Source organism: Giraffa tippelskirchi, chromosome 10, assembly GCF_054371585.1.
Source record: "Giraffa tippelskirchi isolate mGirTip1 chromosome 10, T2T-mGirTip1v1.2.pri, whole genome shotgun sequence".
Lineage (NCBI taxonomy): Eukaryota > Metazoa > Chordata > Mammalia > Artiodactyla > Giraffidae > Giraffa > Giraffa tippelskirchi.
The window spans coordinates 148,393,000-148,417,544 of record NC_137284.1 but is presented as its reverse complement, the minus strand read 5'-3'; the positions used below and the strand labels follow the sequence as shown (position 1 = coordinate 148,417,544).

The window sequence follows — 24,545 nt, the reverse complement described above, 5'->3', positions numbered from 1 at the left end:
TAATTTCTAGACGATATATGATACTGAGTATCAGATGTTCATGTGCATATTGTCTATTAGGTGTGTAGTGTGATTTCATTGTTGTTTTAATCTGAAGTTTCCAGATGATCTATGATACTGAGCATCTTTTCATGTGTATATTGTCATCTGCATATGTTCTTATGGAGGTGTCTGTTCAGATACTTTGGCCATTTTATTTTTATCTTATATTTTCTTATTGTTGAGTTTTAAGAGTTTTTTGTATATTCTGGATATGAAGTGAAGTGAAAGTCACTCAATCCTGTCTGACTCTCGTGACCCCATGGACTGTATAGACTGTATAGTCCATGAAATTCTCCAGGCCAGAATACTGGAGTGGGTAGCTGTTGCCTTCTCCAGGAGATCTTTCCAACCCAGGGATCAAACCCAGGTCTCCTACATTGCAGGTGGATTTTTTACCAGCTAAGCCACAAGGGAAGCCCAAGAATACTGGAGTGGGTAGCCTATCCCTTCTCCAGTGGATCTTCCTGACCCAGAAATCAAACTGGGGTCTTCTGCATTGCAGGCAGAATCTTTACCAGCTGAGCTACCAGGGAATCCCCCAATATTTTGGATACATGTGCTATATTTCATAGGTGTTTTGCAAATATTTTCTCCCAAACTGTGGCTTTTCTTTCCATTCTATTAACAGTCTTTCTGTGACATGTAATTTATATTAAGAAATATATATTTGGTTTTTGTCCTCTTTTTCTAGCACAGAGTTCCCAAACTCCTTGAAATTTCCTATGCAATAAAAGCCATCCTTTGGTATTATATTTGGTCTTTTGACCTCAGTTCCTGAAAGCCTGAAATCCCTTCAGAGCCATAAAGCTGAAATGGGTGTATTGTTATTCATATCAAGGATCTTTCGACCATAACTAAGTTTATGTTAATGACGTGACTTCCAGAAATCCCCTAATATGGAGGCCTGGTTGTCAAAGAACCAACCATAAGTAGAGGATTGGAACTTTCAGTCCCATGCTTTATTTTCAGGATGTGAAAAGGAACTGGATATTGAATCAATCACCAAAGGCCCATAATTCAATCAACTGTTTTATCGAAGCCTCCATAAAATCCCAAAATGATTTCATATCATATCATATCATATGTGAAACAGAACACCATTCCATGTTCGATGCATGTGACAAGGGCTCAGGGCCGGGGCAATGGGAGGATCCAGAAGGATGGGATGGGGAGGGAGGTGGGTGGGGGGTCCAGGAAGGGGAACACATGTAAACCCATGGCTGATTCATGTCAATGTATGGCAAAAACTATTACAATATTGTAAAGTAATTAGCCCCCAACTAAAATAAATAAATTTATAAAAAAAAAAAAAAAAAAAAAACCTTCCAAAAAAAAAAAAAAAAAAAAAAAAAATCCCAAAATGAAGAGGTTCAGAGAGCTTCCAAGTTGGTGAAAATGCGGCAATTCAGGGAGAGTCAGAAGCTCAGAGAATATGGAAGCTCTGTGCCCTTTCTCACATACCTTGCCCTATGTATCTCTTCCATCTGGCTGTCCCTGAGTTATCTCCTTTTATAATAAACTAGCAATCTAATAAATTCAATACTTCCCTGAGTTCTGTGAGCAGAATTAATGAAATGTTGGAAAGGGTCAGGGGAGCCTTGATCTATAGCCAGTTGGTCACAAGTACAGGCACTGACCCTTAACCTGTGGAATATGACACTATCTATAGATAAATAGTTCCAGAACTGAGTTAAATATGTGGGATACTCTGTCAGTGTCCATGAAAAATTGAGTTAACTATCTGGAGTTTAAAAAAAAACAAAAAATGAAATCAGTGTCAGAGTCATTTCTTTCCCAAGCACAGTTTTTAATGTAGTCCAACTTTTCCATTTTTTTTCCTTCATAGATCATGCTTTCCGTGTTGTATCTAAAAATTATCCATCAAGCCAAAAGGTACCTAATTTTCTCCTAGGTTGTATTCTGATGCTGTATAGGTTTTTCAATTTACATTTAGGTCTATGAACCAATGTGAGTTTATATTTGTGAAAGATGTAAGGTATGTATCCAGATATTTTTGTTTACATGTGAATGTCCAGTTGTTCCAACACCATTTTTTGAAAAGACTATCCTTTCTCCATCGAATTGTCTTTCTTCTTCGTCAAAGGTCAGTTGCTAACGTATGTGTTGGCCTGATTTTTCGCTTCTATTCTACTCCCTGGACATATTGCTCTATTACTTCACTGTTAACACACACTCTTGGTAACTTCAGTACTGGTAGTATCAGCACTTCGACTTTGCTCTTCAGGATTGCATCGGCTATACTCAGTGTTTCACCTTTTCATATAAACACTAGTATTGATTTAGCAATATGCACAAAATAAATTACTGGGAATTTGCCTGGGATTGGGTCAAATCTAAAAGGTCAAATTCGGAAAAACTGACATCTTAATAGTAGTTTTCCTATCCATAAACATTAGCTTGCTGTGAGTGCTCACTGGCTTTCCACCGAAGTTCACTCAAGCAGCCACTGGGAATGTGTACAAGGAGTCTGCCACAAGGTGGGGATAGGTGAGGTGCTGGGGGTCACAGTGTTGGGGTACAGAGCGCTGGGTGCACTGGCAAGTGAGGAATCCCCAGGTGTTTTTATCTGGCCAAAGTGCAACGAATTATGAAGCTGGAGTAAAAATATCCAATCTCAGAAAACTTACCTAACCTGAGTTCTCTCTTAGAAGAATGCAAGCAATATGCTCCATCAAAACCTGGAAGCAAATGAAGGAAAAATGGCCTCTGTAGCACAAAGGTTTTGTTAGAGGTTCAAGATTTCTGAAACTTACAAAAAGAAAAAAGGTGACTGTTTAAGTAAAATTTTAAATAAGGCAATTATTAGATAAAGGAAAAACTAATTGAATAATTTAGAAGAACCTGTATAAATATATTGTTACAAATACACAGCAGTAGAAAGTTAAATATGGCAGAACCATGGATTAGAAAGGAAAAAGACAACAATCTGATGATTTACTGTATAAATCATTTAGCATTACTTGATGCCTTTTCTTTTTAATAAAAATATATAACATAAAATTTACCATTTTAAGTGTACAATTCAATACACAAAGTACTTTCATATTGTTGCACAATCACCACCACTGACCAGCTCTGGAATATTTCCATCATCCCAAACTGGAATTCTGTGCCCATTCCTTAGTAACTCTCATTATTGCCTTCCCCATGTCCTTGCTACTCATTGTTCTACTTTCAATCACTAAAAATTTGGCTATTCCCAGTAACTCATTTAAATGGAATATCATACATATTTGTCCTATTGTGTCTGGTTTGTTTCACTTAGCATATGTTTTCAAGATTCACCCATGTTGCAACATGTATCAGAATTTCATTGCTTTTTATGTCTGAATAATATTCTGTTGTGTGCAGATTCCACACTTAGGGTATATATTCATATGATAACTTCTGGGTTATTTCCACTTTTTAACAATTATGAATAATGTTGCTATGATTGAAAAAAATGCTGCTGTTTCCTTTTATTTTGGACTCTCGAGTTATGAATAGCAAATTATATAAACTTTGGTATATAAAAGTAACTGTCCAGGTATGGCAAGTAAAAGGGAAAAAAACCCAGGTGGGGTTGGGTTGACTCCACCCATTCAGAGTCTATTACAAGCAGCTGACCATTGTTAACTGCTGGTGATGTACCTGAGTGTGACAGATGGCATCAGGCATAGAGTGTAAAAACAATATTGGCTCTTTGGATTGGAGGAGAGGTGGCTGCAGGTAAAACAGATGAGGACTCTAATACACAAGGGTGACATGATAAAGATAAATGCTTTCTAAGAAGTTTAAAACCTACTAGACAGTTTTGTACAATATCATCATGATAGTAGACACACGATATGAAAGAAAAATCACTGTTACAAAGGGATGGGAGACTCAGGAACAAGCTCAATGTCACAGAGGGAAGACAACTATGCTTACATTTGAAATGAGATATAGATAACAATTACGAAAGATAGAGGGGAGATGAAGGATCAACCCTGTAGCACCCAAGAACCTCCATGCAGGCCCATCGTCATCATACATAAACTGAGAGTCCTGTATCTTGGGGCTTTAACTATTTAACTATAGATTCATCACAGCCACAATTAACATCCCATCAAGCTTTATAGTGAAAGAGGAGAGTGAAAAAGTTGGCTTAAAACTCAACATTCAGAAAACTAAGATCATGGCATCCGGTCCCATCACTTCATGGCAAGTAGATGGGGAAACAATGGAAACAGTGAGAGACTTTATTTTTGGGGGCCCCATAATCACTTCAGATGGTGACTGCAGCCATGAAATTAAAAGATGCTTGCTTCTTGGAAGAAAAGCTATGACCAACCTAGACAGCATATTAAAAAGCAGAGACATCACTTTGCCAACAAAGGTCCGTCTAGTCAAAGCTATTATTTTTCCAGTAGTTATGTATGGATGTGAGAGTTGGACTGTAAAGAAAGCTGAGCACTGAAGAACTGATGCTTTTGAACTGTGGTGTTGGAGAAGACTCTTGAGAGTCCCTTGGACTGCAAGGAGATCCAACTAGTCCATCCTAACGGAAATCAGTCCTGAATATTCATTGGAAGGACTGATGTTGAAGCTGAAACTCCAATACTTTGGCCAACTGATGCAAAGAACTGACTCATTGGAAAATACCCTGATGCTGGGAAAGTTTGAAGCTGTGAGGAGAAGGGGATGACAGAGGATGCCGACAGCATCATCAGCACAATGGACATGAGTTTGAGTAGGCTACGGGAGTTGGTGATGGACAGGGAAGCCTGGCGTGATGCAGTCCATGGGGTCGCAAAGAGTCGGACACAACTGAGTGTCTGAACTGAAGCTTTGTAGTAGATATCTACTGATTCTAAGATTTATACAGAAAGAAAATGGTAATGGAATAACCAAAAGTTTTGAAAAAGAAGCATCAATTCTTTATTTATTTATATTGCATACTATTCTATCCACCTGTGTCCATATATTCATGTAAATCTGAGTGCATATTGATGCCTCCAACTGTAGTTCAGTACCATATTCCTTATTCCAGTCTTCTCCCCTTGCTTGTTTGTAGCTTACCTAACCACAGTGAGACCTTTATTCACTTCCTCAACTGCTATACACATGTACAGCTAGTTCAGAATTGTTAACTCACATCTTCTGGAGAAACAAACTTACTAGCAAGAGTACTATGATGGGCACTGTTCCTTTTTTTAACTCAGCCTTCCAGATTCCAGCTAATAACACTGTTTTTCAAAGTTACTCCCTGTTGCCTCTCCCTCTTCAGGGAGGTCAGGTCATACATTTGTAAAGGTGGTGACACAGTCTCATGTGCACAGCTCTTCGACCCCTACTTGGCCATGCAAGAAGAGCAGAAATAAGCATCGGCAATAGTGATGTGACAGAAAGAGGGACTGAAATAGGACAACATTAGAATAGGAACATGCAGAGTGGGAAGCTCAGAGTAGAGCTGAAAGATAGCCTGGTAAAGTTGAGGGTGGGGATGAGAGAAGAAAGAGAACACAGAAATGAATCTGGCAACCCCAGCAAGTAAAACATGAGAAAGAATCAGAAAAGAAACTGGACAAGAGGGACTGGCATAGGTAAGAGAGAAGAGAGATGAAATGCACAGGTCAGGATTGAACAGTGTGAGAAAGGCAGAGAGAAGTAACCAGGTGCCACTTCTCTTCTCTTTCTCTGTCCCCTCTGCATCCTCCCTCAACCCGGGGACAAGCATGGTGGTTTTCCCTTGTCACCTTCAGCTGCCATAACCCAGCCATTTCCCTCCCAAATTTAGGGCTGCCATGATGATGTGAGTGATGCTAGATAAGAGAACGTTTCTTTCCAAGAACTTCCCTCCACACCTTGAGAAAGCCCACTGAAAATAGACTTGTCTGCATTAACCCATCCATTTGGCCATGAGGTTGGTAAAACGTCAGGGTTGTGAGTGAATTCTTCTCACAACTACCAGCTGAGAAGATCTACACAGGTGAACTGTCACTGTTTGACCTTGGGCCAGGAACCTCAGAAAAGGTTTAATCCTGAAGTTGGATGTGGCATCATGCATAGAAGTAGTTTAAGCAGTGATTGTTGGGGTTTACCATAGTTTTATTCTTAATTTTTTAAGGAATCTCCATATTGTTCTGCATAGTAGCTATATCAATTTACACTCCCTCCAACAATCACATGACCCACCAATCCACTACTGGGCATAAAACCTGAGGAAACCATCATTGAAAAAAACCACATGTACCCCAATGTTCAGTGCAGCACTATTTATAATAGCTAGGACATGGAAGCAACCTAGATGTCCATTGATAGATGAATGGATAAAGAAGTTGTGGTACATATATGCAATGGAATATTATTCAGCCATGAAAAGGAATGCATGAGTCAGTTCTAATGAGGTGGATGAACCTAGAGCCTATTATACAGTGAAGAAAGTCAGAAAGAGAAAAACAAATATTGCCTATTAACACATATATATGGAATCTAGAAGATAATACTGATGAGCCTATTTCTAGGGCAGCAATGAAGATGCAGACACAGAGAAAAAACCTGTGGACACAGTGGGGGAAGGAGAAGGTGGGGTGAAAATTGAGGGAGTAGCACTGAAATATATGCATTACCATATGTGAAATAGATAACCAGTGGGAATTTGCTGTATGACACAGGGAGCTTAAACCTGGTGCTCTGTGATTACCTAGAGGTGTGGGATGCGGTGGGAGATGGGTGGGAGGTTCAAGAGGGAGGGGACATATGTATACCTATGGCTGATTCATGTTGATGTAAGGCAGAAACCAACACAATACCGTAAAGCAATTATCCTCCAATTAAAAATAAATTTTTCAAAAAATAATAATTAAAGCAGTGAAAAACTCAGGAAAGAATGGAACAATATAGGGGAAGGTGACCCAGAACCTATAATCAAACATTTAAGTCAGCTGTCAAGAGAATGAACTATACTTTCCTCATCTATTTCACTCAAAGATAAGTGCTCTAAAAAAATCACATATATTTTGTATATTTATACCTGTCAAATCTATTTTGTGAAATTCATTTTAACCACAGTAATGTGTATAAATGTATATATCCAGTTAAAAATGTTAAAGTGACTCCTATGTAAGAACCATCCAGCTATAAAGTGGAGCACTGTCAGTGTCTTAAAATTCCCTCATGGGTCACAAACTGTTTGATGATGAAAAGGATCATTTCTGATTTCAAACAGTGCTTCCAGATTATTCAGGCCTGTGATGATGAGTACACGATGGTCCTTAGGGCAGAGGTAATCCTTGAGGAGATGACAGAAGCGTTTCATGGTGTCTCAAAAGACCTCAATGACTTTGTCAAAGGGGTCACCACTAAAACCACCAGTGATGCTGCCCTGTTGTACTCGGCTGCCTGAGTTTGCTTGGGTTTCACATAGAGGAACAAGCAGCTGCCACAACCGATGACAACAAAGGTGAAGTGGGAGGCACATGTAGAAAAGGCTTCCTGTCGCCCAGAAACTGAGGGCACCTTGAGGATGGTGGAGAGGATGTAGGTGTAGGAGATAATTGTGGGGATAAAAGCACCAATAATGAAAACAGCCATTAAAAAAGAATAAACTGCATGAATTGGCTGTCATCACATGACAGTTTGAGCAGTTGCCCTTGGTCACTGTAAAAATGGTCTAGCACATTTGATTTGCAAAAAGTAAGATGAAACATAGCATAGTCTGGCCAGATTTGAAACAGGAACCCAAATACTCAGGACACAATTACCACCAGATACAGGTGTATCTGTATCTGTATTCATAACGATGTTGTACTACAGAGGGTTACAGACAGCCACACAGCAGTGCATAACCATTGCTCCCATTAATATAAACTCTGAAGTTCCCAAGACAGGTACAAATACAGTTGTACACAACAGGCAGTCAAAGATATTGCCTGCATCCCAGGAAGGAGCAGACCCCAGAGCATCAAGGAGACAGCCGCAAATGTGGTCAGCATCTCTAAGACAGAGGTGATCCAGGAAGTAATACATGGGGGTCTGCAGACATCTATCAACACAGACCCTCAAGATGATGACCAGGTTTCCCATCACTGTCACTGAGTAGAAGAGGATGAAGGTAGCAAATAACACATGGTGTAATTGTGTAATTCTTGGGAGCCGGGGAAGTCTAAGAGATAAAATTCAGTAGCACTGGTATAATTCCCCAACAGTTAGTTTTGAGTGCTTGTTCCTTCTGAAATCTAGAGAGCAAAAGAGAGAGAACACTGTGACTGATCTCAAAAAAGCAGAAACAGTTCCAGGTAGAAAAAATATTCCCTTCTGGTTGATAAGCTCTACATGACTAGGAAGGGTTCACGCCCTACTGTTCCCTCAACATAGTCAGTACGAATTATTTCTAAGAATATTCATGATGTATGAAGAACAATGAATCTGGCCAAGAAGATGAGCCCAGTCACCCACACTGTACCATAGGCAAGGCTTCCCTGCTCAGACTGCATCTGTCCATCCACAGGGCACCATGCCTTCCCCTCTGCTCTCAACAGCCCCCCAGGCCACCTGCTAACAACAGTGCAGTCCTTTTCACCACGCTTTCCCTTCCATCTGGGATGGAACTACCTGCTCCACCAAATGTATTGTGTCCTATGAGCCTGCTCCAGTACCACATCCTGTAGAAAAATACCCCCACAGCCACCTCATTTCTACCAAGAGCTGGTTATGTGTTGGTTTTTCCTGAAATAGGGTCCATTGGCACTACATTCATTTTAAAGCTTTTTCTTTATGTCTATCGTCATTGGTGTCACTGGTGGGCGTGGGAGTGGGGATCAATTTGAGGATTTTCTGTAAGATAGTGAGGGCAAGGACAGAGTCTCCCTTGGTCTACTGGCCAGCTAGTTGCCTAGCTGAATTACCACTTTCTTCCACTCGGTTCTTGGGAGTGAATATCAGCTTCGCTTTTCTCTTCAGTGAACGTCTTTTCTCACAGAAGGTAGACTGGTCAGCACTGGCGTTAGTCAGTCAGGAGTCTCTCTCTCTCCCAGACTCTAAGACCAATAATCACCAGATTCACAGCAGGAGGGTCCAGAGGAGGGCACAGGTGGGACTTACATCCTCAACTTCTACCTGTCCTGCATCTTTCTCATGCTGGAATGGGGAGATAAGAGGCTAAAGGTCTAATTTCAACATCCCCTGCCTTCAAAACCTGAGATCCAGCAGGGAGTCAAGGCTGCCAAATGTGAAATCTGGGTCCAGCCCAGGCTGTACAGATAAGTGGTCTTGGACTTGATCTAATAGAAAGTTCAGAAAGTCTCCCCAGAGACAATGTTCCTTCTACAACCAGTTTTTTCCTGCAAAATCCTATAAAAGAGTAAAGATTGAGCTGTCAGTAACATGAAATGGACCCAAGGATCCGAGCCCCTTAGGATTTCTGGGCTCCTCCCTCATTTCCTTCAGGCCCTTGTTCAAGTGCCAAAGCTCAGGGAGCCTTTCTTCATCATCCTCTGTAAGAGAACACATACCATCCTTTACTTTCTACCACCTCACAAGGATCTGTTTATCTCCTAGTTCTTATCACCTAAAATGATGTTTACTTTTGGCTTATTTCCTGTCTCCTGTTTTATAATGTAAGCAACATGAAAGCAGAAATTTTGTCATGCTTACTTACTTATGGTTTCTGATACTCAATGAATACTTTTGAATGAACAATCCAATGAATCAATCAATTAAGGAAAGAATCTACGAACAAAGCATATCTAGTCCTGGCTTTGACCAATTTTGAAGCAAACCTGCCTTTCTGTCTTCACTGAAACACTGCCCTGTCAACATGTAGCCCTCTCTCTGGAAATCTCTTACAAAAGGCAATTAGGTAACGAGGGTAGATTAGTTGGAAGAACCTAGTTGTCTGCCTTCCACAATTTCTGTTTTGTTGTTGTTCAGTCACTAAGTCGTGTCTGACTCTTTGTGACCCCATGGACTGCAGCATGCCAGGCTTCCCTGTCCTTCACCTTCTCCTGGAGCTTGCTCAAAGTCATGTCCATTGAGGCAAGGATGCCATCCAACCATCACATCCTGTCACCCTCTTCTCCTCCTGCTTTCAATCTTTCCCAGCATCGGGGTCTTTTCCAATGAGTCGGCTCCTCACATCAGAAGGCTAAAGTAGTGGTGTAAATGGTCCAGCTGCTGTGGAAAACAATCCAGCAGTTCCTTAAAAAGTTAAACATAGGATTACCATATAACCCAGAAATTCCACTTGTAGGCATATATCCCAAAGAATTGAAAACAGGGACACAAACAGACATTTGTATGACAGTGCTCATTGTAGCATTATTCATAATACTCAAAAGGTGGGAAAAAATTCAAGTGGCCCTCAGCAGATGAATGGATAAACAAAATGTAGTATACACATAAAATAGAATTTTATTTGGCCATATAAAGGAGTTCTGATAACATGGATGAACTTGAAAACATTATGCTAAGTGAAATAAATCAAACAAAAGGACAAATACTGTATAATAACAATAATAGGCAAATTCTGAAACAGGTTAGAGGTTAGAGGGGGTTAGAGACAGGTCAGAGGTTAGAATAGGTTAGAGGTTCCCAGGGGCTGCGGGCAGAGGAGAATAGAGAATTCTTGTTAATAAGTAGTTTCTGTTTGGTGTGATGAAACAGTTTTGGAAATATTGGCAATGACTGCACAACATTGTGAAAATAATGTAATTAACTGTACTGGTTTTACAGTTGTGTGTGTTTGGTCACTTCAGTCGTGTCTGACTCTTTGTGACCCCATGGACTGTAGCCCTCCAGGCTCCTCTGTCCATGGAATTCTCCAGGCAAGAATACTGGAGTGGGTTGCTGTCCCCTCCTCCAGGGGATCTCCCCAACCCAGGGATTGAAACTGCATCTCTTATGTCTCCTGCATTAGCAGGTGGGTTCTTTACCACTGGCGCCACCCAAGAAGCCCCAGTTTTACACTTTAAATTATTTAAATGGTAAATAGTATGCTATATTTATTTACCACAATAAGAAAAAAGACCTTGACATGAGTATTTAAGAGAGAGAAAAAAAATGGCAAATGGGCTTCTGTCAAAAATGTTCTCTTCATCTTGGAGTCCTCATGAGACCCTATTCCCCAGATGATCTTGGCACTACCCTTCCCCCAATATCCTTTGGCCATTGTAATGGGAACCTCAGTAAGAGAAAAATAGAGAATCTGCCACTCATCCAACCTCATGGCCATTCCAGCCTATCCAATATTCATGCATTCCAACTGGCTTTTCAGCCATATGCTTCCCTTCAAATCTACGGGGTCACCTCCCTGAGCTGGTTGCAGTAAGAGGTAAAGGGTAAAGTGTCAAAATGCAGAGGTGGAAAGTTATAAAAATGATAAATATGCTTAGCTTTGCTTTTGGATAAATAACTACTGATATATTAAAAATTTAAAAAGCTCATGTTAAAAATTAAAACTGTATAAAAAGATAGTTAAAAATTAAGTGTCTCTCTAAAGATGTCCCATCTATATAACCATGTGCTTTTTTAAGTAGTATTCCATCACACATACTGTCCTGAAACTTGTTTTTTTCCATGTAATATATTGCACTTCATCTAAGTCTACTGTGAAAGTCTACTCTACTGTGAAAGTCACTCAGTCATGTCCAACTCTTTGAGACCCCATGGACTATACAGTCCATGGAATTCTCCAGGCCAGAATACTGGAGTGGATAGCCATTCCCTTCTCCAGGGGATCTTCCCAAACCAGAGATCAAACCCAGGTCTTCCACATTGCAGGTGGGTTCTTTACCAGATGAGCCACCAGGGAAACTCAAGAGTACTGGAGTGGGTAGCCTATCCCTTCTCCAGTGTATCTTCCCGACCGAGGAATCGAACCAGGGTCTCCTGCATTGCAGGCGGAGCACAGCTACCAGGAAAGCCCATGTCTACAGTATTTTCAATAATTTCTTCATATTCTCTTTATGAATATGCCATCACTCTTTAACCATTTCCTTACTGATGGACACTAAGTTGTTTTCAATTTTTGATCAATACCACAATATAATACTTGTATATATGCCTCTCTACTTTTGAAAGTTGTTGCTGCTGTTTAGTCACTAAGTCATGTCCAACTCTTTTGTGATCCCATGGACTAGAGCCCACTTGACTCCTCTGTCCTTGGGATTTGCAGGCAAAAATACTAGAGTGAGTTGCCATTTCCTTCTCCAGGGCATATTCCCTACCCTGGGATCGAATCCACATCTCCTGTTTGCCAGGCAGATTCTTTACCACTGAGCCACCTGGCAAGCCCCATACTTTTTAAAATATTTAACTGTAAATAATTATGTTAAATTTTTTCTATCTTTTATCAGATTGCTTTCCCCTGAATGTTATTGATTTATAATCTCTTGAAAAGATATTATATTGGGTCTGTCCACAAAGCCTCCAGGTAAGATGTTTCCATTTCACTCTTAACTCTGTGCAGATCATAGAAATCAATAACTGGATAGAGTCTTGGAAAGAAGGACATATCCCAGAGGTCCTTGGCCCATGGGGACAACGCTGACAGCCACCCAGGGAGCCTCTGTGCTATTATCTGCCTGTTAGCCTTAGAGCAGCAGTGTTGGGTCATGTGATGACAGATGTTTAAATGTGAAAGGAAGGTTGGTGGCAAATAAAGACATCCAAAGATCAAGACTCGAAACCTTTCAGAACTCCTTTTTCAGAACCAACTTCCTTAAATCAGTCCTACATCCTAGAGTCCTTAAATTAGATTAAATTCAAGGCCATATCAGATCATCAGTAAAACGAGCCTACTGTTCTGAATTCCATAACTGATTCTTTCCGTGACTTAGTAAGTTCATGGCTCCTTGTTTCCCTCCAAATTACAGAAAGGAGACTGTCTAGGATGAAAAGGAAAAACTGTCATGGGCCAGGGAAAACTAAGATCCCTGAAACTGGTAAACACTATCTTCTATCTTCATTCAGGAGGTGAAAGTTAAACAGAAACTGTTATGTCAGTTCTCATCTTCCTCCACTTCATTCTTCAAGAAGCAAGTTCAAGATGTTTTTTGTTTAAATGTGGTAAAATACACATGACATGAATGTACCATCTTAACCACTTTTAAGTGCACAGTTCAGTACTGTTAAGCACTTTTGCACTGTTGTGCAATCAATCTCCTAAACTCTTTTCATTTTGCAGAACTGAAACTCTGCACCTATGAGACCACCCTCTCACTCCAGCCCCTGGAAACCACCATTTTTCTTCTTTCTCTATGAATCTGATGACTCTCACATAAATGGAATCATACAGCATTTGTTTTTCTTTGATTGACTTACTTCAATTTAGTATAATGTCTTTAAGTTTCATCCATGTTGTAGCATATGTCAAAAATCTTTCGTTTTAAAGGCTGAATAATATTCCATTGTACATCTAAACCACATTTGGCCATTCATCTGTCAGTGGGCACTTGGGTTGCTTCTACCTTCTGGCTATTGTGAATAATGCTGCTGTGAGTACAGGGGTACAAATATCTCTCTGTTCTCAATTCTTCTAAGTATATATTCATAAGCAGAATTGCTGGATTATATGATAATTCTATTTTTAATTTCTTGAGGAACCACCACACGGTTTTCTATAGGCTCTACCATTTTACAGGCTTTGCAGTAGCTCAGACAGTAAAGCATCTGCCTGCAGTGCAGGAGACCCGGGTCAATCCCTGGGTCGGGAAGATCCCCTGGAGAAGGACATGGCAACCCACTCCAGTACTCTTGCCTGGAAAATCCCAGGGATGGAGGAGCCTGGCAGGCTATAGTCCATGGGGTCGCAAAGAGTTGGACATGACTGAGTGACTGAACTGAACTGAATCCTCTGTATATTGTTGGTGGGAATATAAATTTGTGCAGCCATTGTGAAAAACAGTATGGAGATTTCTCAAAAAGCTAAAAATAGAACTATCATATGAACTAGCTATTCAACTCTTAGATTCAAAGAAAATGAAAACACTAACTTGAAAAGATACATACACTCCTATGTTCATAGCAGCATTCTTTACAATAGCCAAGATGTAGAGACAACCTAAGAGTCCATCAACTGGATGAATGGATAAAGAAGATATGGTACATGCATACAGTGGAATATTACTCAGCCATTAAAAAAGAATGAAGTTGGAATACAGATAGGAAAAGAAGAAGTAAAACTCTCCCTGTTTGCAGATGACATGATCCTCTACATAGAAAACCCTAAAGACTCTACTAGAAAATTACTAGAGTTGATCAATGAATATAGTAAAGTTGCAGGATATAAAATTAACACACAGAAATCCCTTGCATTCCTATACTCCAATAATGAGAAAACAGAAAGAGAAATTAAGGAAACAATACCATTCACCATTGCATCAAAAAGAATAAAATACTTAGGAATATATCTACCTAAAGAAACAAAAGACTTATATATAGAAAACTATAAAACACTGATGAAAGAAATCAAAGAGGACACAAACAGATGGAGAAATATACCATGTTCATGGATTGGAAGAATTAATATAGTGAAAATGAGTATACTACCCAAAGCAATCTATAGATTCAATGCAATCCCTATCAAGCTACCAATGGTATTTTTCACAGAACTAGAACAAATCATCTCACAATTTGTATGGAAATATAAGAAACCTCGAATAGCCAAAGCAATCTTGAGGAAGAAGAATGGAACTGGAGGAATCAACCTGCCTGACTTCAGGCTCTACTACAAAGCCACAGTCATCAAGACAGTATGGTACTGGCACAAAGATAGAAATATAGATCAATGGAACAAAATAGAAAGCCCAGAGATAAACCCACGCACATATGGACACCTTATCTTCGACAAAGGAGGCAAGAATATACAATGGAGAAAAGACAATCTCTTTAACAAGTGGTGCTGGGAAAACTGGTCAACCACTTGTAAAAGAATGAAACTAGAACACTTCCTAACACCATACACAAAAATAAACTCAAAATGGATTAAAGATCTAAATGTAAGACCAGAAACAATAAAACTCCTAGAGGAAAACATAGGCAAAACACTCTCCAACATAAATCACAGCAGGATCCTCCATGACCCACCTCCCAGAATATTGGAAATAAAAGCAAAAATAAACAAATGGGACCTAATTAAAATTAAAAGCTTTTGCACAACAAAGGAAACTATAAACAAGGTGAAAAGACAGCCTTCAGAATGGGAGAAAATAATAGCAAATGAAGCAACAGACAAACAATTAATATCAAAAATATACAAGCAACTTCTGCAGCTGAATTCCAGAAAAATAAACGACCCAATCAAAAAATGGGCCAAAGAACTAAACAGACATTTCTCCAAAGAAGACATACAGATGGCTAACAAACACATGAAAAGATGCTCAACATCACTCATTATTAGAGAAATGCAAATCAAAACCACAATGAGGTATCATTTCACACCAGTCAGAATGGCTGCTATCCAAAAGTCTACAAGCAATAAATGCTGGAGAGGGTGTGGAGAAAAGGGAACCCACTTACACTGTTGGTGGGAATGCAAACTAGTACAGCCACTATGGAGAACAGTGTGGAGATTCCTTAAAAAACTGGGAATAGAACTGCCATATGACCCAGCAATCCCACTGCTGGGCATATACACCGAGGAAACCAGAATTGAAAGAGACGCGTGTACCCCAATGTTCACCGCAGCACTGTTTACAATAGCCAGGACATGGAAGCAACCTAGATGTCCATCAGCAGACGAATGGATAAGGAAGCTGTGGTACATATACACAATGGAATATTACTCAGCCATTAAAAAAAATACATTTGAATCGGTTCTACTGAGATGGATGAAACTGGAGCCCATTATACAGAGTGAAGTAAGCCAGAAAGAAAAACAACAATACAGTATACTAATGCATATATATGGAATTTGAAAGATGGTAACGATAACCCTATATGCGAGACAGAATAAGAGACACAGATGCATGGAACAATTTTATGGACTCTGAGGGAGAAGGTGAGGGTGGGACGTTCTGGGAGAATAGCATTGAAACATGTATATTATCATATGTGAAACAGAACACCATTCCATGTGCGATGCATGTGACAAGGGCTCAGGGCCGGGGCAATGGGATGATCCAGAAGGATGGGATGGGGAGGGAGGTGGGTGGGGGGTCCAGGAAGGGGAACACATGTAAACCCATGGCTGATTCATGTCAATGTATGGCAAAAACTATTACAATATTGTAAAGTAATTAGCCCCCAACTAAAACAAATAAATTTATTAAAAAAAAAAACAAAAAAACAAAAAAGAATGAAGTTTTGCAATTTGCAGCAACATGGATTGATCTGGAGGGCATTATGCTAAGTGAAATAAGTCCGACAGAAAATCATAAATATTCTATGTTACCACTTAGATTATATGCATAATCTAAAAAATACAACAAAAACTAGTGAATACAGCAAAAGAGAAATACACTCAGATATAGAGAACACTAGTGGTTACCAGTGGGGAGAGGGAAGAGGGAAGGGACAGAATAGGGGTAGAGGATTAAGAGGTACAACTACCATGTATAAAATAAATAAGCTACAAGAAAATATTGTGCAGCACAGGGAATATAGCCAATATTTTATAATTGCTATAAATGTAATATAATCTTTAAAAATTATAAAACTTAAATGATACTGTAAATCAACTATATCTCAATTAAAAACATGCTACCACTCAAACAAGTTCTCTTAGTCTTCTCTCACAGAAGCCTGGTTTAAGACTTTTCTGGTATGTAGAATTTTTACCTTATGGGATTCTTAAAGCTGATGATATATTTGTTTTAGGAGAGATCAAAGAATCAGAATTACAGAAATTTACAGATCTCACTCCAGTGATTCATCAAATAAAAATTCCTCTCTTAAGCCTCAAGATGACTAGTGGTATGTTCTGGACTGAGTCTGCTCATGCCCCTCAAGTCACACTGTACTTTGCCCTCACAATTGTAGTGTACTCAAAACTCTAGGCCAGTCCTCCTCAAAACCAAGCTGGATCCTACCTCTTATCTAAAATGGACAGCAAAGGGAAAGGAGGATGCATCACAGGCAGTTCTGCTTATAGCTAGCTCATTCACTGGAATCCATCAGTTCAGGGCACAGATAGAGCTACAAACATTTGATATTCTCAGTAAATCTCAGTACTAGGCAAAGACCAAGGAAACTCATTTGTTGGGCATAATTCTATAAGAAGCACTAAACATTTTCTTCCCTAGTGGCTCAGTGGTAAAGAATCTGCCTGTAATGTGGAAGACCCAGGTTCAATCCCTGGGCTGGGAAGATCCCCTGGAGAAGGAAATGGCAGCCCACTCCAGTATTCTTGTCTGGGAAATTCCATGGACAGAGGAACCTGGTGGACTACAGTCCATGGCGTCGCAAAGAGTTGGACACGACTGAGTGACTAACACTTTCACTTTCATGTTTATTTCACATGTATCTTCTTTCCAAAAGGAATATAAAGCTGCTTATAAGAAAATACATAGGATAAGTGGAGACACTATATGATAAGAAAGAAAGATGAAACCAGAAGCAGGTGGCATACATAGTACACCCCTCCCAGGTCACTTGCCAGCAGTGGGCTTCAGATTCAGTCTAGAACTTTCTACCAGCCCATGAATGATCACTCTACGTGACTCTCAGTGTCCAAGAGGCAAAAGCAGATCTGTTGCTTTGAGACATAGAACAATTCCTTGTACTGAGACTTTCAGTTCAGTTCAGTTGCTCAGTCATGTCCTACTCTTTGTGACCCCCATGGACTGCAGCATGCCAGGCTTCCCTGTCCACCACCAACTCCCAGAGTTTACTCAAACTCATGTCCATTGAGTCGGTGATGCCATCCAACCATCTCATCCTCTGTTGTCCCCTTCTCCTCCTGCCTTCAATTTTTCCCAGAATCAGGGTCTTTTCAAATAAGTCAGCTCTTCACATCAGTTGCCAAAGTATTGAAGCTTCAGCTTCAGCATCAGTCCTTCCAATGAATATTCAGGACTGATTCTTTTTAGATTTAGGATTGACTGGTTTGATCTCCTTGCAATCCAAGGGACTTTCAAGAGTCTTCTACAACACCACAGTTCAAAAGCATCAATTCTTCAGTTCTCAGCCTTCTTTATGGTCCAACTCTCACATCCATACATAACTACTAGAAAAACCATAGCTTTGACTAGATGGACCTTTGTTGGCAAAGTAATGTCTCTGCTTTTTAATATGCTGTCTAGGTTGGTCATAGTTTTTCTTCCAAGGAACAAGCATTTTTTAATGGCTGAAGTCACCATCTACAGTGATCTTGGAGCCCAAGAAAATAGTCTGTCACTGTTTCCCCTTTAAGTTTGTAAAAAGTGAGGACTTAGTGTATTACACATAGGTAAGGAGAATGAAATAGAAGTTATGTAACACACTCAAGAGTCTCATTAGGTATAAATAATAAAGCCAGGGCACAAATGCCAGCAGCCCAACTCTATAGACTCAGCCCTTAGCTGCTGCTGCTGCTAAGTTGCTTCAGTTGTGCCCACCTCTGTGCAACCCCATAGACAGCAACCCACTAGGCTCCCCCATCCCTGGGATTCTCCAGGCAAGAACACTGGAGTGGGGTGCCATTTCCTTCTCCAATGCACAAAAGTAAAAAGTGAAAATGAAGTCGCTCAGTCATGTCCGACTCTTTGCAACCCCATGGACTGCAGCCTACCAGGCTCCTCCATCCATGGGATTTTCCAGGCAAGAGTACTGGAGTGGGGTGCCATTGCCTTCTCCATCAGCCCTTAGAGTGATTAGTTATTATTATCTCTCCTCTTAGAATGACAAGGCTAAGGACCAGAGGGTTTAAATAATTTTCCCCCATACACACAGCTTATTAATAGTGAGGCTGGTTTTTGAAATTAGACTTATCTGATTATACAGCTTCATATCAACTCCTACCATCTACTATTTTCCTTACAAATGAACCTCTTCTCATGTCTAATAAACTAAGAAATATTTTAAGTGGCAGAGCTTTGGGCTTCAATTCAGAAGACAGGATACAGCCTAAGTGAAATATAAGCTAAAATACTTGTGAATATTATAGATATTTATGGTGATGGTTCAGTCGCTAAGTTGTGTACGACTCTTGTGACCCCCTGGACCGTAGCCTGCCAGGCTCTTCTGTCCATGAGATTTCACAGGCAAGAATACTGGAGTGGGTTGCCATTTCCTTCTCCAGGCAATCTGCCCAACCCAGGGATTGAACCCAGGTCCCCTGCATTGCAGGCAGATTCTTTACTGACTGCACTACGAGGGAAGCCCCATAGATATCTATAGATAAACTAAAAGCCTAGGAAACAAATTCTGATCTTCCCCCTGCATCAAACACAATGCCATTACAAACTCTTGGGAGATGTTCCAGAGCCCAAAAGTATGAATTCTATCTCCAAATAAAGAAGGTATGCAATGAAGTGTGAATTACTTAATGCATAAATGAATGGACTAAAGTCCCTTTGATATCTTCCCAACCAGTAAAGTCCACTGGCAGCAAGTGTGGTGGGAAGGATGCCTGGGGTGAAGAAGCCAAAAGAACACAACTGGAGACTGATTCTCCTGTAGCGCTAGTATGAACAGCACTATGTGAAGTGTGGTCCAATGACCAGTGGTCCTTAAACTGTGTGTTACTGTTCTGTGGAAAGCAAATTACAAACCATAAAGTAAATATTAGGAGAAGAAAATGGCAACCCACTCAGGTATTCTTGCCTGGGAAATCCCATGGACAGAGGGGCCTGGTGGGCTATGGTCCATGGGGTTCCAAAGAGTTAGATGTGACTTAGCGATTAAATCAGAGAAGGAAATGGCAACCCACTCCAGTATTCTTGCCTGGAGAATCCTGTGGACAGAGGAGCCTGGTGGGCTGCTGTCCATGGGGTCGCACAGAGTCGGACACAACTGAAGTGACTTAGCATACAAGCATGCATGCAAAGTAAATATTAGAAACATTTATGGCAATCTGGCTTCCTGTGAGACCCAGACGCAAATCCAGGAGCTGCTACTGAGTGATCCTGAACAAGCTAATACCTGAGCTGTTATCTTTTTAGAATAAAGATGGTCCTGTCAGCAGCAGAGGCAAGGATTAAAGAACTAACACCATTTGAACACTAGGGAAGGAAGGGTGAGGAGAAAGTGGAAGTGAGGTAAGAAGACACATGAAGTAAAGAAATAGGAAGATGTGATAGACAAAAACACAGCTCAGAGTAGCCCTTGGCAGTTTATCTGTATGGCTCCCCATCTCATTTCTCATAGGTCAAGGTTCATATCCCAGGATATAACTACTCAGAATTTATGATAGCATCATCTTTCCCTTGACAGTCACCCAGGAAGCCCAAAGCAAGGTCTGAAAGTGTGTTTTTTCAGACAAGTTTTAAAGTAGTATGGAAAGTTGGCCTAGATAGGCTCAGCTTACGGGCTTCCCTGGTAGCTCAGTTGGTAAAGAATCCACCTGCAATGCAGGAGACCCTGGTTTGATTCCTGGGTCGGGAAGATCCGCTGGAGAAGGGATAGGCTACCCACTCCAGTATTCTTGGGCTTCTCTTGTGGCTCAGCTGGCAAAGAATCCACCTGCAATGCAGGAGACACAGGTTTAATTCCTGGGTTGGGAAGATCCCCTGGAGAAGGGAAAGGCTACCCACTCCAGTATTCTGGCCTGGAGAATTCCATGGACTGTATAGTCCATGGGGTCACAAAGAGTCAGACATGACTGAGCAACTTTTGCTTTCACTTTTCAGGGACATGAGAGCTATTCATGCTCAGACCTTCATGTGGCCTCCAGTCAGCTTGCAAAGAGCCCAGAAAAGGTGATAGCAGTATGACCCAGGATGCAGGCAGTGCCCTTGGAAAGAAAGAGGTGGTTGAGAGGATCTGTGAAGTTATAGATCTATGTCGATTAAAATGACCCCACAGATTTACCATGAAAATAAGAATAAACATATAAAGCATTTGTTTTAGCATTAGGTATAGCTAATGCTATATAGCACAAGTATAGCTAGATAGCACAAGCATTAAGTATAGCTTGACGCAGAGATGGAAGAGGTTTTGGAAAATGTATCATTGGAGATGGTTTTAATTGTAGCAACTGAAAGCTTGACTCAAACTATCTTACACATTGAAAGGAATTTAGTAGATGATAACTGAAAAATGTCTAGAGAAAAGGCCTACATTCTGTCACAGTTTTATTAGGACTTCCACTCCACTTCTGGGCAATTCTCTTCTTTTGACTTCTGTGTGTGGGCTTCATTCTTAGGCAGTTTCCCCAGTGGTCACTGCAAAATGACAGCAGCAACTTTGGTTCTCATTCACAGGCCATGCTCATATGCCCAGAGCAATGTCTCAACATAGCTCATTCTGTGTTATCCCAACACTGAACATAAATAAAAGGTTTGATGTTTAATATGACCAACTGTGTCATATATCCACTCCTGAGCCAAACACAGGGATTTCACTGCTAAGCTTAGGACAAGCAGGTCACATCCCTAGTGCATGATTGTGACATAATAGAGGAGAGGTAGAAGTGAATGCTGAGAAGGCAACCACAGCATCCACAGGTTTAACTCTTTTGTTTTGTATATCAAATAAATCTAAAAGCCAAAGCCCAATGATTTTCTAAATTTACATAGTCTGTCAATTCTAATAAAAGAACAGCAATCTACTGCATATCATCCCTCACATATTTCCAAAGAAGAAGATGGACTGAGGAAGGAAAGATGTGATGTCAGAAGTATGCAAAAGTAGGCAAGTATGTGGTAATAATAGAGGTGGTGCAATTAGAACAGTGTCCCAAGGAAACCAATAGAAATGAAGACCCATAATCAGATTTTGGAATGAACTCTTCAGGACACTGGAATGGGTCTAAAATGAATAAATAAAAACAGAATAAATTAGGGATAAATAGAAGTTAATAGGCAACATTTACACATGAGTTTAGAAAGGATCTTTGAAATAATCTATAAGTTATAGACCCAAGAAAGGTGATCTCTCTCATGAGCTAAAGATCAGACATGATTGAATCAGAAGGCTAGAGACAAGATAGTTCTCCTCCACACTGCAGAGGAGAACTAGCCGCCTGACCAGGCCATCCTTCATGTTCCCATTTTTGTTGTGTTCTTCACTTACCACATTGAAATCTGCTGTTTTGTATCAGGGGTCCATTTCAGTGCAATGGACATAAGCTAAAGAGAAGGGCATGGGATATTAACGCCAATCCATGGAAAGAGAAAAAGGAACCAGAAAGGGAATACAACAGTGATTGGTGGATATGTCAGGAGAGGGAGGTGGAAGTGAGGAAAGACAGGGCACAGGCTACCTGAAGTTACTGATAAACCAAGTTAAATGTGGGACAGAAATGAAAAGGTTTTGCAATCAACCATATGCAAGATTAGGGCTTCCTTGATGGCTCAGATGGTAAAGAATCTGCCTGTGATATGGGAGATCTGGGTTCGGTCTTCTGAACCCACTCCAGTATTCTTGCCTGGAGAAACCCAAGGACAGAGGAGTCTGGTGGGCTACAGTCCATAGCCTTGCAAAGAGTGAGACAGGAATAAGTGACTAACACTTTCACTTTCTTTCACATACAGAATTGAGTTTAGAAGAAATTGACCAGATAAGTAGAAAGGTATTCACACTCTCCACAAATTAGTAGATTGATTAACTATCCATTCATGTCTTAGCCTCTCAGTTGTGTCTGACTCTTTGTGACCCCATGGACTGTAGCCCACAAGGCTTCTCTGTCCATGGGTTTTTCCAGGCAAGAATGCTGAAGTGGGTTGCCATTTCCTTCTCCAGAGGATCTTTCTGACCCAGGGATCAAACCTGGACCTTCCCCATTGCAGCAGATTCTTTACCATCTGAGCCACCAAGGAAGCACATTCATAAGACAGATAAATAGATAGAGAGAGGCAATGATTTACCCTTTCCTTTTTACATTGGAGAGCAAGGTGAGATAGAAAGAAGGCAATTCATACCAGCAAAATCCAAAGTCAGAAGACATGAAGAAGCAAAAATGCCCAATGGTTGAAGTATTGGTGACCCAATCAATAAGACAGGCTTGCAAGTAGAGGGCCTGATTCAATCTAGAACAACTGCAGTGGGATGAAGACATTGAGAACTGTAAGAATGAGGCCAGAGAAAGGAGGACAGAAGTACAGGTAGGTTGTTAGGAAAATCATCCCAGTGAAAAGTTCAGGTTGCAACTGGCTCAAATGGCTGAGGAGAGTATACCATCTGGCATATCGTGTAAGGACAGAGAATATTTCTAACAACTTGGAGTAGGAATTAAAGTGAAGCTGCTCAGTTGTGTCCGACTCTTTGCGACCCCATGGACTGCAGCCTGCCACGCTGTCCATCCATGGGATTTTCCAGGCAAGAATACAGGAGTGGGTTGCCATTTCCTTCTCCAGAGGATCTTCCCAACCCAGGGATCGAACCCAGGTCTCTCGCATTGTAGACAAGACGCTTTACCGTCTGAGCCACCAGGGAAGTGGAGTAGGAATTAAGTAGGCAACAAAAAATGAAACAGTTGGAAACTGTTAAAATTACTAACCGTTGCCAATTCCTGAATCCCTCCTATGCATTCCAATATACTTAGCACTTAACACATTATCTCTGATCACCATGATAGTCTTACAAGGAATAATGGCTTTGATTTTGAGAAGCTTTGTGAAAGTAAGCAATTTATATCAATCAGCAATTTGAACAAAAGAATCCCAGTATTTCACTGCATTGGACAAAATAAAAATGTGTTTTACATTTCAGGTACTAAAATTTCTTGATCACTCAGTATTTTATATAAAAATTAGCAGATTTTAGATCAAAATCAGTTTACTCTATCATGGATTAACGAAACTTGATATGTGGAGAATATATTTGTGGAACGACAAACAAGTGTCTTTTGGGTGTGCTTGAGAGTAAAAGCATGTGTTCACAAATATATGCATGGCCTAGAGAATGCATTCAGGGTCATGCATAAAATCTCTCAGCCAAAATCCTCATGAATTTCACTATTGCATTTCCCTATAAGAACGGAAAATGTATTGGAAGGAAAATATATTGAAAAAAAATCCAACCACTTATGAAATCCTTGATATTTGTAATATGAATTACAAAATTCATATAAACCCATATTCCAAAATTACACTGACCTATGGGTGGCCTCAGCAAACCTCAGAAAATTTTGATTTCACAGATCTTTTAAGTAGGTAATGGAAACACTAACTATAACCCATACACACATACACTCTCTCTCTCTCTCACACTCACTCACTCACCCAGGAGACATTTGGTCACTAGAATAATTACTAAATCATCTAACTAATTTCAGCCAATTACCACTCAGCTATGTGGTTTGCATCACGCCCAAACAGACTCCTAGTAGTTACTGTTCCTCATATTCACTTGTCTTCTGTGTTCTTAGGATAAAACAGGCAGTATTTTAACAGAAGTATCTGAGTTGGTAGGGCTACACTTCTTGAGACCAGCATCCATGTTTC

General features: G+C 40.3%; 1 protein-coding gene, 1 long non-coding RNA gene and 1 pseudogene across 2 annotated transcripts in view; 1 reads left to right on the top strand and 2 right to left on the bottom strand.

Moving 5' to 3' along the window:
- Positions 1-24,545, bottom strand: part of LOC145523659 (maltase-glucoamylase-like) — a 340,029-nt gene that overhangs the window by 270,439 nt on the left and 45,045 nt on the right. The gene's annotated exons all lie outside the window — the stretch shown is intronic.
- LOC145523945 (olfactory receptor 9A1-like) lies at positions 7,339-8,225 on the bottom strand (annotated as a pseudogene).
- On the top strand, positions 12,190-24,177 carry LOC145523692 (uncharacterized). Its single transcript, XR_014066850.1, has 3 exons — positions 12,190-17,294; positions 20,515-22,461; positions 22,938-24,177. It is a non-coding gene; the product is annotated as an uncharacterized LOC145523692 (long non-coding RNA).